Source organism: Sciurus carolinensis, chromosome 1 (genome assembly GCF_902686445.1).
Source record: "Sciurus carolinensis chromosome 1, mSciCar1.2, whole genome shotgun sequence".
Lineage (NCBI taxonomy): Eukaryota > Metazoa > Chordata > Mammalia > Rodentia > Sciuridae > Sciurus > Sciurus carolinensis.
The window spans coordinates 26,997,000-27,016,946 of NC_062213.1; the positions used below are offsets into that span (position 1 = coordinate 26,997,000).

At 32.1% G+C, this 19,947-nt stretch overlaps 1 protein-coding gene across 1 annotated transcript in view; it reads left to right on the plus strand.

Moving 5' to 3' along the window:
• The window catches only part of Csmd3 (CUB and Sushi multiple domains 3), a 1,190,022-nt gene that overhangs the window by 322,980 nt on the left and 847,095 nt on the right, over window positions 1-19,947 (plus strand).

A 19,947-nucleotide genomic window follows, 5' to 3' on the forward strand; every position in this document is an offset into this window, starting at 1 on the left:
TCCAATGAAAACTGCAGAATTTTCAAAACATGATTTTATGGTATAATGTCTTTTAAATAAGATGTTTATACTAATTTTAGATTTGTATCTTTCAATATCATTGACCAGATTATGAGTCAGTAATTGAGTAAAAGAAGTATATCACTAGTGGAGTGAAGTAAACCCAAGACTGCGGAGAACCTTTTAAAGCTTGTCTAAGAACAGTGGGAATTTATCCAAAACAATTACATGAAGAGGTTTGAATTTACAAATGATTACACTTACTGAAGTGTAGAGATTGACGTGATGTAGGGCTTGATTAGTATAAGATCATTTAAGAAGCAGTTTCAGTAATCCAAGAAAAGATCACAGCAGATTGGATTAGGATTCTATTAATGAAATAAGAGATATGTTAGGAGATATCATCAAAAGAACTTTGTAATGGACTGGGGAGTGACAACGAAGGTAGTATTAAAATAAAACCTGGTTTTCTGATTTGCCCAAATTGTGAAGGAAATAGTCATGTTTGGTGAATTGGAAAATGCTGAAGGAAAGTCAAGTTTAGAGTGGAAACCCTGTGAACATTGAGATTTGTTGAATATATTTAGTTTCAAGTCTCTTTGAGACATGCTATCAAAGCTATGTAAGAGAGCTCTGTCTCTATGATTCAGAAACCTAAAAGAGTAGAAGAATGATATTTAGTTGACACTTATGTTAAATGAAGAAATAGGGACTGATAACTTTGTTTAGATAGAGACATGATGGAATGAGGAGACAAGCAAAACTAGTACTCAAACAGTGTTGGTAAATTAACATCAACAACATACAGGTCCCAGGCTTTGAAGGATGATCCTGCAAAGAAGACTGAGGAAACGCATTCAGCTAGGAGAAAATTTAGGGGAAGAGAAATCCCACAGACAAAGGAAGAAAAGTGTGAAGAAGGAAAGCAGACATGCTTGTTATCTGCTGCTGAAAGGGCAGTAGGTAAATGTTAAAAGAAGAAAAAAATCAAAATTGGCTTGGCTTCAAGTTTCCATCATCACAAATCCTACCTTTTAATATAGGACGAAAGTGACACACTTAGCCATACCCATGTGTTCTCTTCTACCTTTGGTCTTCAATACTCAGAATTATATATCTTTATGTTTTTCCATGTTAAATTTTATAGCACAGTGCAATGAAACCCAGCAGAATTCTGCCTTCAAATATCACAGAATTTTAAAATTATTTTAGAATGTTTTTATAGTGATTCATATTTTGTTCATAACAAGATGGATGATGATACCATGAATGTGCCAAAAATTATAATATTTCTGATATATGTAATTGTTAAACTTGTAAAATATTTTACTAATAGATATAATGAAGAAGCTAGACACACTTTGTAGCACCAGTTCCTTTTCTACCACTGAATTTCAGCAAAGAAATCTAATACTCTCGTGGGGCAGATCATAATATCCCTATTTATGTTCACATAGCCACTTTCTCATTTCACATGAAATGTTCTTAGTAATGTTTTGTATGTTTTCTTGTCAATATTAGTTGCTGCAACAATATAGATTGTCCAGTAATAGAACCAGATCCACGAATTTCTTCTCTTTCCATTTACTCCTTTAAGTGACACTGAACCACTTTTATTATTTCCTTATTTCTCAGGAAGAAAATACCAATCAAGAAATTCATAGTTTCATTGTCATTTTCAATTAGTGTTACAGGGAATGTTTAGGTAGACATGTTAAAACTTTTGTTATATGGTAAATCGACAATAAATTCATTTGGTATGTTTAAAGAAAGTGATACAAATGTTTTAAAGTTGTATTTCTATAAACACCAATTTAAAGAAACAGTATAAGTAAAACAATCATATTTTATACAGTTACTGAAATATGATAAAACAGCATTCCTTTTAAATTATATTAGTGACAGAATTGATACACAAAATGATCTATGAATAATTAAAGCAAAACGTCTATATCTAATTCTGAACCTCTAATCCTTTTATATTCTTTAATGTTCTCACATCATTGTAAAGATAGGGTCATCAAAATGACACAGTATATTTCAGGAGGCATTATATTAAGGGTTCTTCCTTTTAAGTATGCACTGTGCATATCACATTTTTAATTCATAATAGAATTCAAAAGAAAAATGTGAACAAGGAGATATTCATGTTCTTTTGATTTAAATTACAAATGGTTTCATTGACTTTAGATCTCTCATTCAGAGACCACAAACTTGCCAGTAGCTTTTCTATCTTACGCTTTTGCTCTGAAGTTCAGACAGCAAGTTAAGGTTTAATGTAGCCTTAGTTTGACTTTGGCAGCAGACTAGCCAGCCCAATGGTCATGCTTCACAAAAGATAATAGCAGCCAGCTGATGTCTCACTTCCAAACTGTATATGGTAAAACAAAATGTTCTTGTTTATTACAAAATGGTCAGAGCATCATGGCATGACCCAACAGGAATGCAATGAATCCACACAATTATCATGAAGTGATAAAACTTTATGATACTTGGTCATGTCAACTGATTCCACTGTGGTAAAAAGAAAAATGACAGGACATAAATGTGTGTATTCAATTTCAGCTTCAACTCTCTTATAATAGATGACAATGAGTTAGTCTCGGATCTCAGGTTTCTCACCTGTGACATTCAAGGCTCCTTTTAAATCTAACATTGTGTGGCATTTTCTGCTCAGGTGCTCTGGCAGGGAAAAAAGATTAAAACTAATTAAATATTGCTTTATTAACAAAACCCTGGATGCAGAGTTGTAGTGTATTCTCTTCAAAATTATTTCCCAAGTTAATTTGTGTTCTCACTAGAATTTCATTTGTTCAATGTTCATTCAAAAAATACTTATTGGTAAATCAACTACATGACAAAATTGTTCTAATTATTTCCATAAATGAAGGAACAAAGAATCCTGTTCATGTACAGCTTATACTCTGTCAAGGGAGAAGAACAATAAACTATTACCAACACAAATGAGGTAAATAATACATTCTGTCAAGAGACTGATAAGAAAGTAAAGTTGGAAAAGAGGAAGACAGGTCAGAGTGGTAGGGATATTGTGATGAGTGTGTAGCCACATGATTGAGAGGTTGAGATTTGAATAAAGTAAGGGAGTCAGTCAAGCAGATATCTCAGCAATAAGAATTCTAGAAAATGTATGTCAGAGATGTGTACATAAAACTCAGTGGGCCTTATTGTATTGTGGCCATCGTGGCTTCAAAAGTAAGACCATGGGTGAAATACAATGTCCTTCAAGGGTTTTGAGCACAATAGTGGCATGATTGAATTCATCATTTAAAAAAATATTATGGCTACAGTGCAGCAAACAAACTGTAGGAAGGAAAGTAAAAGGATAGAGATTATTTGAAATATTTAGAATTTAGATTAGAAATTACGATTTTTGGAAAAAGGAAATAGCAGCAGAGGTGAAAAAATTTATTGGATTTTCAAGATACAAGTTGACAGAATTTCTTAATGAGATGCTCAAGGAGAAAGAACAGAAAAAGGATAGCTTTAAGTGATTTGACTTAAATAATTGAATAAAAAATTAAATTGATTGAGAATGCTATTGATCAAATATTTTTTGAGAAATGATCTGGAACTTCATTTTGGACATGAACAATTTGATGTGGCTCATAAATAAATTAGGTAAAATTTAAAGGAGGTGGTTGGATATGTCCTAGTTCAGAATCAAAGATGTGGGCTGGAGATCTAAAATTATAAGTGATTACTCCTACAAGTAGAGGAGATCGTTAAAATTTTAAATAAAAGGAGAAAACTGGGTTGAGTTCGAAGGCATTTCAATACTAAAACGTCAGCAAAATTAGAATGAACTTGTAAAGGAGATGGAAAATGTGAGTAAAAGATAAAGGCATAGAAAGTAGACAGTGTGTTTTAGTCGGTTGTTTTTTTTTTTTTTTTTTTTTTTTTGGTCACTATGATCCAAAGACCTGACAAGAGAAGTTCATTTTGGTTTATGGTTTAGGAGTTCTCAGTCCACAGATGGCTAACTCCATAGCTAGGGGATTAAGGTGAGGCAGAACATGATGACAGAAGGGCATGACCAAAGAAAGCATGACAAGAAACCAGAGAGAGCTCTGCTCATCAGAGACAAAACATAAATGCCCAAGGCACGTCCCCAGTCACCTACCTCCTGCAGTCACACCCTACCTGCCTGCAGTTACCATTCAGTTAATCCATATCAGTGAATTGATACACTGATTGGGTTATAACCACCATAATCTAATCATGTCACTTGTGAACATTATTGCATTTTTCTCACACATGAGCTTTTCAGAGATACCAAATATCCAAATCATATGAGTAAGGTTTTCTGGAGGCCAAATAAGAAAATATCAAAGACTTGACCAATTATGTTAAGTGTGAATGATAAGCTAATAAAATAAGCTCTCAAACTGATTGCTGGATTTAATGACTTGGAGGACATCAAAACATATGGAAGTCATTTTGTAGGTGACAGTTGCAGTGGTGTAAGGAGGAAAACTGAGAGGTGATATCATAGGCAATTAATACAAATAAATCCTTCTGGAAAATTTTACAAGCAAGAAAAAAAGAAATGGGACAATAGATAAAGGACGAAGGAAGATCTAGAAAAACATTTTTGATTTTTTATGTTTTTGTTTGTTAACTGGGAGTGATTCATTAGAGAGTAAAAAATTGTTAATAGAGAGTGGAGAGAATCATTTGAGCAAAATGAAGAAACAGAGATAATGAAATTAATCTTCCCTCTAAAAATTCACTTGTGAAAAAATGTAGGGAAAAAATAAAGTAACTAGAGAATGAGGCAGATGAAAAAGTGAAGGTTAAAAAACCATTTAGAGGCCTATTGCATATCAGAGGTTATGAAGAGTTTAGTTAATTTGGAAGTTCTGCACATAGAAACAGAAGGACTGATATATTGAATCTAGAATATAAATAATAAGTTCAATGTTAAGATGTAGGTTGAAAACTAAGTAGGATTATTACAATAACATGTCCCATAGGTGTCTAAAGTAGAAGTAAGAATTTGTAAGTCATGCTAGATGTGGTGGCACACGCCTTTATTCCCAATGACTCAGGAGTCTGGGATTATAGACATGTGTCTGTCAGAAACTTAGTGAGAACCTGTCTCAAAATAAAATATTTAAAAAGCTGGGAATGTGGTTCTTTGATTAAGTGCCTGTGGGTTGAATCCCTGGTATTGGTAAAAAAAAAAAAAAGAATTTATAAATTATAAAAAATGAAGTATTGATTGTAGATAAGGGGACGAATATAGTTATCAAGATAAGAATTTAAGTGAAAAACATAGTTTTCAAATCTTGACAGAGAGAGAGTGTATAATCATTCAAATTAAGAAAGAACATATGTAATATGTTTTGTCTTACATACATTTTTTGCATTTGTATTTATGTTTATTAGTTGCTTAAACTAATATTAAATATTTAGATTTATGCTGATACATGTAGTCATGAATTTCTAGTTGAGGCTGACTACCATCTCAAGCTGGTCCTTCTATTTGTACAGATGCTATGGTTTCTTATCTCAGAGCATCATGCCCCTAATTTTTGTGATTCTTTGTTACATCATTGATTTTTGCCGCCTGACTGATTAATCTTCAAGGAGCTATAACTTAGTTTGTTTCATCATTTCTCTGTAATTGCCTTTTACAGAAAACCAATGATCTCCTAGTGACTGATTAAATACTTACCTCAACTTAATTTATCTGCAACACTTGAATTTGTTTATCATTTCTTCTTTTCCCAAACATCCTCTGCATTGGTGACTATGAAGTCCCTTTCTCCACCTTTTCCTATTACTTGTTGAGTATGTATTTTCAAACAATTCCTGTATGGTTTTTCTTTCTTCATTCTTTCTATTTATACTGGCATCTGCTCAGCTTTTTTCTTGTCTTTTATTTCTATTCCTTCTACTTTGGCATTTGCACAAATTCCCATGGATTCAATAATTTTAAGACTTTGAAATTTTCCTTTACTAATACTCTATTGCTTTGTCTCAGTTTGCATATATGTCTTCACTAAATTTACAGAATTTTAACCAGAGTTTGGATCAAACTTACACAAACTAACATAGCTATAATGTCAGTAAGTGATAAAAGTTATACATAATACCTAGCATCGCACACTTCACATCTTGGTGTTTCATGTCCATTTGTGAAATTAATAAATAATTTTCCTGCCTCATAAAAAGATATATTGATTGATAAACTACTTTCAACTCTTCCTGCTGTGATTAAAAATTTAATCAAAATGTAAATAAACAAAAACAAGAGGCTTGAGGGTGACATAAGTTTTTGTTTTTTATAAAAAATTCTAGAGATAGTGCTAGTAGAGTAGCACAGTTTTTATCCCTTCTCCCTGAGTATTGAACACTCAGGATCCTTGCATATTATTCCTCCTTCTAAGATTATGTCATTTCCAAGATTGAGCCAAATGCTTCATTGTCTACTACCACTTATAGGTCAATTCCCAAAAGTTGTTTATATGACCACTTTGCTATAAAAGATACCAGGAAAATGAATACTTAGTCTGGGTGTTCATTGCCCAACTAAGAATATATTATTATCAAATTACATGTAGAGTTATTTGAATATAGCTGGCAACTTGTGACACACTCCTTTCATTAATGCAGTACCTCCAAGAAAAACATATATAAACATTATTTTACATACTACAAATATGTGCATGTTTAAATGTGTGTTTACACTGGTATGAATCAATATAAGTATATATGTATAGGTACACATAGATGGGTATTTATGTGTAGATACAGTTGTGCATTGCTTAATGGTGGGATGCTTTCTGAAATGCATCATTAGTTGATTTTATCATTGTATGAACACCACAGTGTTCTTATACAAATTAAGACAGCCGTGAAGTCAGTAAGTGATAAAATATTATGGGACCACCATGTTTGTGGTCCCTAATTGACCAAAACTTTAAATGGCACATGACTGTTTATGAATATCTATGTGTGAATAAATATTTTCTATATGCATGCAAGTATATAGATATAAATACTTGTATGGATTATCTATATACCTATGCCTGTGAATTACAAGCATACATAAATGTATCTTTCACATATGTATATATATTTCTAAGTATGTGTATATACACATGTATTTATATGTGTATGTGTGTATAACATATATATCACAAAGCTAATAATGCACTTCTGCAATATTTCTAAAGTATTTCTCTTAATACCTATATCAGAAGTACCTGCATTATTTGTCAAAGTGCAGATTCACAAATTTCCATGGAAATTAGTGGGTTTACAGTCAAAAAGCATCAGTTCAGGAAATCTGCAAACCAGGTTGATTCCAATACATACTAAATATGGACTACTATAGCTATAGAAATTAATGCCATAAGTTTGGCTTCTTCAATAATACAACTATGTCATGTGATTGCCCTATAAACATCCCTCAAGAACTAAAATTCTCCTTATTATTTAAAATTTGAAGGACAAATTAACATGATCTAGCTAACTAATCAAGCTAATTATGTATTACAAACATATATTTGGCATAAATTTATGTAATGAATAGTGCAAAGATTGTGCTAGTAGAGTAGCACATGTTTAACTAAATAGAATGAGTTACTCTAGAGGCAACTGTCCATAATCTTCATTCAGCAGAAGTAAATAACAGACATTAATCTGGCCAAACAGACATTACAGTTTACTACCTTACTTGTGACAATTATTGGACCAGAATATTAACTAAATCCATTACTCTGAAAGTTGATACTTATCCACAGTGGTAGAATAACTTAAACATTCTTCTGTGATTCTGTAATTTTGCCATTATAAATTACAAACTTAGAATTCTGCCTAGGTTTCCCATTTGAGGAAGAGGAACCAGGACTCTGTGTATACTGAGAATCCAGGATGAGAACTGAGATATTTTAACATCTGTTCCAGTATATTTTTTTCATTAGACACCTCTTGTTATTAGGCATGCAACTAGAATTTTATTCAATTATAAATATAATATAGACATATATTACATGTCTTAAAATCATGTTTGAAATATACATATTTTATGTAATATGCATAATTTATCTGCTCTCATTAAAATTTTTCATGACATCCAACTTCAACATATAAATAATATAGTGTAAATTAATGCTTAAAAACATTAAAAGTGCCAATATAAATTGTGTTGATACCTAATCTATTTTTTTCTTCAAAGAGTTAGAAATTCTTCCATAAAGCTGAGAATGCCTGATGTGGCAAATCTATCATTTTTAGTGTCTTTAAATATATTTTTAGGCCTTAAGGAAAACCCATTTGGCAGTGTAACAAGAAAGTGACAATGCATAGAAGGCTTGTTCATCCACAGAAAAAGAGTTGCATACTGAATGAAACTAGAATCAACACAAGTGTCAGATGAATATGGAAAGAAGTATTTCAGAGGGTTTCCTCACCTAAGCAGGCCAGTTCCATTTAGATGCCAAATATCTATTATCTGATTCTGAGGGGTAAATTTTTATTTATTAAAAAGTCTATCTTATGTGTTTCACATAAAAATTACATAAAATTATAAATAATTTTCATACATTAATACAAATATGCATAACTTTCCCATTTATCATAAATGTAGATATTTATGATACATTCATCTCATTTTTTAATTATTGCAGAGAAAAATAATTATTCAGTGATGTTTCCATATCTTTAAGAATCTGAACCTAAATCTATTACTGAATCTATATTAAATACATTTTAGTTCTAAACAATACCTAGATCCATACAAGTTAGTAGATGACTGTACTGCTTTTAAATCTAAGAAAGTAATCATGTATATATAAAAATTTTAATTAGTGCATACATTATCCAAAGATGTATTTAAATTTCTAAAAGAAAAAGATGTACATCTGTTTTCTTTTTTTAATCTGGTGTGATCTTCCATAAGGATATAATAAAACATTGTAAAACTAAATATAACATAGGCCTAGCATATATATTATGACTAACTTCATGACCTTATTCAGCCCATTTAAATTAAACACCAGCTGTGTGTCATCAAGACCCATTTGGAGATTCCAATATGCATGCTTCCTAATTCCTTTGCTCTCCTTACTTCCTCTCTACTTCATGAAGTACTCTCATGAATATTACCCAGCGCCACTACAACTCTGACACTCTAAATTCCAATATTTTTCTTGTTTACTCCATTTAAAAAAAAATTCATCATAAATTCAATATTTGACCTTTTTGGAAATTTATTAACCTATGACTTGGCTTTAGCTTAGTGAAAACACCATTTCCATTTTGACAGGAGAAATTGCAAAAGAAGCAACTTGTCTAATATAAGTTTGTAACAGCAGAGACCAGAAAATGAGCTACATTCCTTCTAGTAGTTTTTAATTTCTCCCTGAAGGAGAAGACAAGGTCAATGTTGCAAGTGCGTGGAGGTAGTAAGTGAGGATAAATTTAGGAGAGTGAGAGTTATTTGAAGTATCTTCTTTGGAGAACGAGGAAGGATTGTTGGGCAATATTCTGAATTCACTTGACATTTTACAACATGAATTTTTAGTAGCAACAATTTACAAGTTTGCAAAATATTTCTACTACATGGCACAGCAACTTTGATGTAAGCATAACAAGGCAGACAGTGGCATTATTAGGTCATGGGATAGATATTATGACAATGGAGAAGAAATTGAAGATGTTGGGAGAGCACAGCCTGGATAAAGAAGAAAAGGCCTTCCATTGGAGTTTGTCTCTTCTAAGCACATTGATTTGTATCTATAAATTTTATGACATAAACCCTTTATTCTTGAGAGTTTATATTTTAAAAAAGTACTAATTGTAAATATTAAAATCTCTAAAATAAGAGAGAATGTGGTTATCTTATTCTCTAGTACACAAAAATCTTGGATTTAGTTTTTCAGTAAACAAATATATCAAATTCATTCAATTTAATATGATGGTTTTCTAAAAATAATTAACTCTTGTTACTTCAACTTAAGCTATGATTAACTCATTTGATTTCATATATTCAAAACCAATTATCCAATTTATATATAACCATTTACATGCAAAATAAAAATAAAAGTCAAACTTAAAATCTAATTATTAACTCTTCTGATTGAGCAATTAAAGATAATGATTAGAATTCATTCCTCCCCTCTCCAGTGCCTTTCTCAATAACAATGAGAATTACATTTCTTCTTAAACATTCATGTTTTGTTACACAGGCCTTCCTGCTTTACCCCACATACATGAAATACAGTTAGTACTCACAATGATTAGGAAATGCAGGTTTTTTCTTTATTCTTTGTTTCTTGGCATAACAGAATAGTGGAGAGAATGGACCTTGGAAACTGATAATAATTTTTGATTCCAGAGAAAGCAGAGGGCACACCAGAAACTAGCAAGAGGCAAATAAAGACTTGTCCTTAGAGCCCTGAGAGAAAATGTGGGCCCATTGACACCGTGGTTTCTAACTTGAGAGACCAGCATGTGAGTTAATAGATTTCTGTTGTTTAAAGCCATTTACTTTGTAGTACTTGGTTAAAGCAGCTTTAGGAAACTTTTAAACCAATACTGATTTTCAGTAATGTGTTTGATTTTTCAGAGCACTCTTGAAAGTTTAGCTAAGTTCAAGTCTTTCATAGTATATAATACTTAATGATTCAAAGAAAATAATAACATTCAATAAATATATGGTGTTTTTACTTACATTTCCATAATATTTACATAAAGTGAATGCAAGAGAAATGAAATAAATTTTCCAATTCTGACAACAGAAAACTAGACGGTATAGTGGTAGGTTTTACTTATTTTCACTTTCATTGCTTAATAATAACAGAAATAATGACATAGATGAGAATAACTGATATTGAAGTAAAATGTGATCCATTGTATTGTGCTGAATCTCAATTATAACTGAAGGAAACATATTTATATGATCATGATCATCTATTTCAGTCAAATTTGGTTTGTCTAACTAGAAACTACATCTAGGGAAATAACTCTTCTGTAAATGTGATGAGAAAACATGTAAATTTTTCCCTGACCAGTTGCTTTTTGTAATGAAATATTCACATTAGTAGAAATTCTTATTATGTCTGCGAAACTAATGACTTCCTTATCTGGGTGTCCATTATCCTTTCTCTCACACACGTGTATTACAATCTTCCCCATGACACAGTAGGGAGTTCAGTCTATCTGTTCTGCAGTACAGGGAACTCCTCAAATACAAAAAAAGTTATTCCTTCATATATATTACCTGTGTCTACCATTGTTTCTGGCATTTGGTAGGTGCTGAATAAATATTTGTGAATACAAAATTTAGGGCTTTATATTGTTCTTTAGAATAAAAAGCTTAAAATTATTTTCTTCTGAACATTATTCCATTTTAAAAGGCAGAAATAATTTCATTAAGCATTTACCATGGGATTTTTTCAGTGCTCCCCTGTACACAAATAAGTGACTAACAATGTTTTAGAAGAGCTGAAGTGTATATATTGTACAAACATCCATGCTAAGTGCTGAAGAACCATAATCCTGTCCTTGCTCATAGGAATTCCAAAGATCCTGTCCTTGTTCACAAAAGAAAGTAAAGTGAAAATTTCAAAATGTAACACAAAAGGTGTTATGCAAGTTCAGAAAAGTGGTGTGTCAACTTTGAGATGGTAGAATGCAGAAAAAAATTTAAATACCAAGGCCACTTATTAATATATAATAACTATAATTTAAAGCATTTCAAGATCTCATCTCTGTGGTTTAGAAGATAACTACTCCATGTTTCAATGTGACAGTGCTCTTGAATAAGAGTCTTATCACAAGTCATCAAAAAGTCAGAATATTATAAAAGAGAACTGAAGTAGTGATCTCAGTGACATCTCAAAGAATTTTAAAAAATTAATGTTGAATGGAAAAGCATCGTTGATAAGCACCTTTACTTCAGCAGTCAGGAATTTGGGTTTTATCCTACTCTGCCATTTCTTACCAATGTTTATTTGTGTAAGTTGCTTTCGTCTACGTGTACAAAAAGTAATACTTGGTGTCTTCATTTTTCTCTAACAAATATCAAATCCTTTAAACTCACTACGCTACCTCAAAATGCAAACTTTGTGTGAATTTAAATTCTGGTAGTGACCTAGATACACAGTATCCTTTCTACTTAAGAAGCAAAACAAAATGCAACCAAGCTGAATGTTGGAAGTGTGATAGTAGGGAAAGTTGTTTTGGTCATTTTCTCACTATTTCCAGCAAGTTTAGTTTAAGGAGTAATATTACCTGTGGTAGAAATATAAATGTAGATTTTGTATTAATACAAGATTTTTATACTTGTTAATCTTCAAATGTATTGAGTATTTGCCCTTTCATTTAGCATGCATTGAATAATGATACTTATTCTTTTACTATTCAACTTTACTGCAGTAGTCCTCCTCTATCTGCAGAAGATATTTTCTAAGACACCCCAGTCTGAAACCACAGGTAGTATAGAACCTTATTTATGCTGATTTTTTCATACACCGTCAACTCTTGGTATTTGTGGGTCCACAATTATGGATTCAATCAACCTCGGGTTGAAAGTATTTGAAAAATACTGTGTCTGTCCTGAACACGTATAGATGTTTGATTTTTGTCATTATTCCCTAAAAAGTATGATATAACAATGATTTACTTAGCATTTACCTTGTATTAGTATTATTAGTAATCTAGAGATAATTTAAAGTTTATGGGGGAGGTGTATAAGTTATATGCAAGTATTGAACAATTTTATATATGATAAGGGTCTTGAGGATCTGTGAATGTTGGTATATGCAGAGGTTTTTGGCATCAATCCCCTGTGGATACCAAGGAGTGGTACATGCTTATGATAAAGTATAATTCATTAATTAGGCAGAGGAAGAGATTAATGAAAACTGAAAGTAAAAGAGAATGGTTATAATAATATACTGCGATAATAGTTAAATAAAACTTTGAAATTATTTATTAATTAAATGGAATTTTCCATTTAATAGTTGAGACCCTGTTGATTACAGGTAACTGAGACCATGGAAAGTCAGAGGGAGAAAGAATGATTCCTGTATTTGATTTTGTAGGATAAATTAAAATACTTAAATATGAAAATAATTAAGAAAATGAATGACAAAAAATACATTCAAACACATTTTCTTTTTCTTCCTTCTTCCTTTTTTTTCCCCCTTTACCTGAATAAAGGCTGCTAAAAATTGATAAGAATGATCCTTTCCCAGATAATTTTCCTTTTGGTTAAAAAATAGTCAACCTGTGAAACAAAAGATTTTCTCACAGGCATTGTTTCAGTAATCATGGATGTTCAGAAATCACTGGATACAAATTAACAACTAACCCATCATTCTAGTCTCCCTGGATTCAAGAGTCCTGGCTTGGTTTCTGGCAAGCAGTGGTCTGGTTGGAAGCTTCACTGTGAGCAATGCTGTCTGCAGCATTTACATGTAGATGCAGTGCTTGGGAGGATTCTATCTAGCTGTTACACTGTGAACAGGACAGGAAAATGATGCAGCAATTTTAGCTAACTCTTGATATTTTCTAATTGGTTTTTCCCATAGAGGAAAAAAATGGAATTCATAATGAAGATTTACACCTTCATTAAAAGCTAACATGGTGTTCAAAAATTAACCACAAGTGAAGCTATTAAACCTTTCAAATTTATGCAATAGTACAATGACTAAGATAAGACTAAAAAAGTCACAATAAAATATAAGATTTATACTCATGTATTTTAATAAAAGGTAGGCTAAGCTTTCACATGATTATCTTCTGATTTTTTTTATCATTGGAGTATTTTAGGACACAGAATATGTTTCATGTTTCATTTACTAGATTGAAGTCATTTATACAACAAAAGCTACATGCATGGTAATGGATGTTCATAAAAATCGGTACCACATGAGACCACTTAATCTTTCTATTTGATCTCCAATTTGTCATAATGGGATTTATGTGGCACAAGAAACAAAGAATATATTCCATATACCCCAAAACCACCAAGAAGGTTTGTGCAGCTGATACAATGTGCAACAGTAGGAGGCTGTGATCACATCATAGACTACATAAGGGCACTTCCAGATTTTGGGACCTGTGTGACTGTAATGGCATCCTACCTAGATTTGGAACATGGTTTGTTATTTCAATTCTATCTTTGCTAGAATTGTTTTCTCCTGCCCTGGCTGTACTTGTATCAGTCAAGTTTTTGACTCATTTGGTTATTTTTGATGAGTTAAGGAGTGTCTTTTCTAACTTCACACTTTCTCCTTTATTTTTCTTTCAAATTCTAATGTAAATTTCTCTCTAGAAATTCCAATTAAGGATCTCAGAAACCAAAGATAAGATCTTGAGCTGGAGACATGTATTCTCACTGTTGTCTCCTCGTAGAAAAGGATGTAGTTCTCTCATTCAGTCTCAAATATTAGTCCTGCTTTCTGTTGCTGCTCTTTTCAACTAGTTAATCAGCAAACAGTAAAGTCATTCCTTGCCATTTCTTTCATATCAGTTCTTTCCTTTCTCCATGTCATTACTCTAGTCTCTTTACCTCTCTTCACATTGTGTATTGGAGTCATTTTCTAATAACTGTTCCTTCTTATTATATTTTCTTACCTTCATCTTGTCATGAGTGCTACATTACTTTGTATTTTGCAGATAGTAACTCGCATATAGCTAAAATCTTGAGATCTCTATTTCCTTCAGGATTAATTTCAAACTCTTCAGTTAAAAATACATATCCCTAAACAATGTAGATCCCTTACTACTCAGATTTTAATTGCTACTCAAGGATATTTTGACTAGCATCAAGAGTACTTATTTTCTTTAAGCATGCTGAGCAAATCAACTCATGATTAATCTTCACACTGTCTTTCTCACCTTAAATAATCCTCTTCCCTAAAAATCATATTATTTTGAGACCAATCCCGCTCCTATTTTTAACTTCAATGTTCACATTTTGCAATTGAAAGTGTATCTTTTCTTGATGTTTTTTCATATACAGTTTGCTAGAATGTAACTGAAGGAAAACCTAAATAAAGCTTCACTTGCTTTTAGTTGACTTAAAAAAAAAAATCACTGATTTTGGAGGTCATCCAATGGAGCAATATATTATTAGTCTCCCACCAGTTTTGCTGTAGATGACATCTCTGATATATAGGTCATGATGATAATGGTTACCTGGGTTACTTTTCAGGAACTTGAAGACCACTTTTGCAGAAGGCACTGACTCTTCGGCCTGGAAAAGTGTATCTAGATGGGTAATTAAAACTGGGAGAAAAAACTTGGCATCTTTTTTTTTTTTTTTTTTTTTCATATTGTACCTGTGCCTTTTGTTACCTTAACCTTTGTGTCAGATTTATGCTCAATTCTGCATGTAGATGCATTTTTATTTAATGAATGTGTTTGGGACTGGTTATACAAGATTTATTTGCCCTAAACTTACCTAATCTCTCCTTCTCCTTCAAGGCTGAAGACAGCAAAATAAGAACTTCATGAACTTGTGATTATGTATGTACCCAAATGGCACAGGTTTCACAGAAATTGCTAGGGTTTGCAACTTCCCCTACCAGAACACTTGAGAGAGCTCTAGAGGTCTCCAGTCATCATTCCTCTCCTAACCTAATTCTTCCTTCTTTCCCTCTTGCCTAAGGATAAAAGGAATCTTGAAACTTAACACTCAGTTAAACTGGTCTCTATTGGCAACAGCCTCCCATTTTCTTCATTTGCTGGCTTTCCAATTAAATTTTTTTCTTTCCCAAAAACATTTCCTGGAATTATTGAAACTTTGAAAGTGGAAAATATATGAACTTGATTTGTGAAACAGGCATAACATTTTTATTATAAACAGTTGTTTTAATTTTTTTTTTGCTTTTAATTCTTTTCATATATACTTTAAAATGTTTTACTTTTTATTTTGTGATAATTACAGATACACATTCTTTTTATTATTTGTTCTATTTAGTTATACATGACAGCAGAATGCATTTTGATCATTGTACATAAATGGACTACAACTTTTCGTTTCTCTGGTTGTACACTTTGTAGTCACACCATTGGTGTAATCATACATGTACAAGGGTAATGATGTTTGTCTCATTCCACCATCATTCCTACTCCCTGCCTGCTCCCTTCCCCTCATTTTCCTCTACACAATCCAAAGTTCCTCCTTCCCCCACCCCCACAGCTCCACTATTATGTATCAGCATTCACTTATCAGAGAAAGCATTTAGCATGATATTCTCCAACTCCATTCATTTACCTGCAAATGTCATAATTTTATTTTCTTCATGGTTGAGTAATATTCTGTTGTGTATATATACCACAGTTTATTTATCTATTCATCTATTGCAGGGCATCGAGGAGATTGATTCCACAACCTAGCCCTTGTGAATTGAGCTGCTGTAAACAATGATGTGACTGCATTACTGTAGTATGCTTATTTTAAGTCCTTTGGGTATAAGCCAAGGAGTGGGATAGCTGGGTCAAACAGAGGTTCCATTCCAAGTTTTCTAAGTAATTGCCATACTACTTTCCAGAGTGGATGCACCAATTTGCAAACCCACCAGGTATTTATGAGTGTACCTTTTCCCCCACATCCTTGCCAATACCTGTTGTAGCTTGTATTCTTGATAATATCCATTCTAATTGGACTGAGTTGAAATTTTAGGGTAGTTTTGATTTACGTCTCTCTAATTACTAGAGATGATGAAATTGTTTTCATATATTTGTTGATGTATATCTTCTGTGAATTGTCTGCACAGTTCCTTAGCCTTTTATTGATTGCATTCTTTGTATTTTTGGTTTTGACATTTTGAGTTCTTTATAAATTCTGGAGATTCATGCTCTATCTGAAGTGTTTGTGGTAAAGATTTTCTCCCATTCTGTAGGCTCTCTCTTCACATTATTCTTTCCTTTGCTGAGAAAAAGCCTTTAGTTTGAATCCATCCCATTCATTGATTCTTGTTTTTATTTCTTATGCCTTGAGTCTTGTTAAGGAAGTCTGGTCCTAAATTGACATAAAAAAGATTTGGCATAATTTTTCTTCTATTTGGTGCAGGGTGTCTGGTCTAATTCCTAGGTCCTTGATCCATTTTGAGTTGTTTTGTGCAGGGTGAGAGATGTGGATTTCATTTCATTTTGCTGCTTAAGGATTTCCAGTTTTCCTAGCACCATTTGTCGATGAGGCTATCTTATCTCTTTTGTATGTTTTTGGCACCTTTGTCTTGTATGAAGTAACTGTATACATTTGTTGCTGTGTCTTCTATTCTGTACTTTTGGTCTACTTTCCTATTTTGGTGCCAATACCATGTCACTTTTTGTTACTATTTCTCTATGGTATAGTTTAAGATCTGGTATTGTGTTGCCTCCTGCTTCACTCTTCCTGTTAAATATTGTTATGACTATTCTGGGTCTGTTATTCTTCCAAATGAATGTCAAGATTGCTTTCCTATTTCTATGACATTTTTCACTGGGATTTTAATTGGAAATTCATTGAATCTGTATAGAGCTTTTGGTAGTATGGCCATTTTGACAATATTAATTCTACCTATTCAAGAACATGGGAAATCTTTCCATCTTCTAAGGTTTTCTTTAAATTTCTTTAGTGTTCTGTAGTTTTCATTGTAGAGGTCTTTCACCTCTTTTGTTAGATTGATTCTCAAATTTTTTTTTTGAGGTTATTGTGAAAGGTGTAGTTTACTTAATTTCTCTTTCAGAGGATTCTTCACTTATGAATAGAAATGCTTTAGATTTATGCATGTTGATTTTATATCCTGCTACTTTGCTAAATTCATTTATTAGTTCTAGAACTTTTCTGGTGGAATTGTTTGGATCCTCTAAATATAGAATCATGTCATTGGCAAATAGTGATAGTTTGAGTTTTTCTTTTCATATTCATATTCCCTTAATGTCTTTGGTTTGTTTAATTGTTCGGGCTAGAATTTCAAGGATGATATTGAATAGAAGTGACGAAAGTGGACATCCCTGTCTTGTTACAGTTTTTAGAGGTAATGCTTTCATTTTTCTACATTTAGAATGATGTTGGTCTTGTGCTTAGATACCTCTTACAATATTGAAGTATGTTCCTATTTATCCCTATTTTTTCTAGTGTTTTGAGCATGAAGGGGTGCTGTATTTTATCAAATACTTTTTCTGAGTCTATTGAAATAATCATATGATTCTTAACTTTAAGTCTATTGATGTGATGGATTACATTTATTGATTTCCAGTGTTGAACCAACCTTGCATTCCTGGGATGATCATGGGGCACTATCTTTTTAATATGTTTTTGTATATGATTTGCCAGAATTTTGTTAAGAATTTTTGCACCTATATTCATTGAGGATATTGGTCTGAAGTTTTATTTCCTCGATGTGTCTTTGTCTGGTTTTGGTATCAGGGTGATACTAGCTTCATAGAATGAGTTTGTAAAGGTTTCTTCCTTTTCTATTTCATGGAGTACTTTGAAGAGTATTGGTATTAGTTCTTCTTTGAAGGTCTTGTAGAACTTGGCTCAGAATCTGTCTGGTCCTGGGCTTTCTTGGTTGGTAGGTTTTTGATGGTTTCTTCTATTTCATTGCTTGTTATGTTTTATTTATATTTTGTATGTCTTCCTGATTCAGTTTGTGTAGATAATGCCTTTAGAAATTTGTCCATGTATTCAAGATTTCTATTTTGTTGGAGTATAGATTTCCAAAATAGCTTATGTTTTTTTTTTTTTTTAATTTCAATAGTGTGTTTTTTTTTTTTTAATTTCAATAGTGTGTGTTATGTTATCTCCTTTTTCATCACAAATTTTAGTAATTTGAGTTTTTGCTCTCATCTTCATTGGTGTAGCTATGGGCCTATAGATTTTATTTTTTCAAAAAAACAACTTTTTGTTTTATCTATTTTTTTCAATTTTGTCTTTTGTTTCAATTTCATTGATTTTTAGCTCTGATTTTAATTATTTCCTATCTTCTACTACTTTTGGTGTTGATCTGGTCTTCTTTTTCTAGGGTTTTAAGATGTAATGTTAGGTCATTTATTTGTTGATTTTTTTTTTCTTTTATTAAATGAACTCGATGCAATAAATTTTACTCTTAGTACTGCCTTCATAGTGTCCCAGAGATTTGGGTATGTTTTATCAGTGTTCTTTTTTCCTCTAAGAATTTTTTTTATCTTTCCTTGATGTCTTCTGCTATCCATGCATCATTCAATGGCATATTATTTAGTCTTCAGGTATGGAGTAGTTTCTATTTTTTATTTTATCGATTTCTAATTTCATTTTTATTATGATCTGATAGATTGCAAAGTAGTATCTCTTTATTTTTGTATTTGCTAAGAGTAGCTTTGTGGCATAACATATGGTCTATTTTAGAGAAGGATCTATGTGCTCCTGAGAAAAAATGTATTGGCTTGATGATGAATGGATTCTTCTATATATGTCTGTTATATCTAAATTATTGATTGTATTATTGAGTTCTGTGGTTTCTTTGTTCAGTTTTTGTTTGGGAGATCTATTCAGTGGTGAGAGAGATGTGTTAAAGTCACCCAATATTATTGTGTTGTGGTCTATTTGCTTCCTGAAATTGAGAAGCATTTGTTTGATGCACATAGATGCTCCATTGTTTGAGGCATAAATATTTACCACTATTATGTCTTTTTGATTTGTGGTTCCCATAAGCAGTATGAAATGTCCTTCTTTTTCCTGTCTAACTTTGCCTTGAAGTCCACTTTATCTGATATGAGGATGGAAACCCCTGCTTTTTTACTGAATCTGTATGCATGACATGTCTTTTCCTATGAGATGAGGCTTTTCAAGGCAGCATATTGTTGGATCTTTTTGTTAATCCAATCTACAGTCGGTGTCTTTTGATTAATGAGTTTAGGCCATTAATATTTAGGGTTATTATTGAGATATGATTTTTATTTTTATTTTTTGTTTTTAAATTGACTTGGTTTCTCATT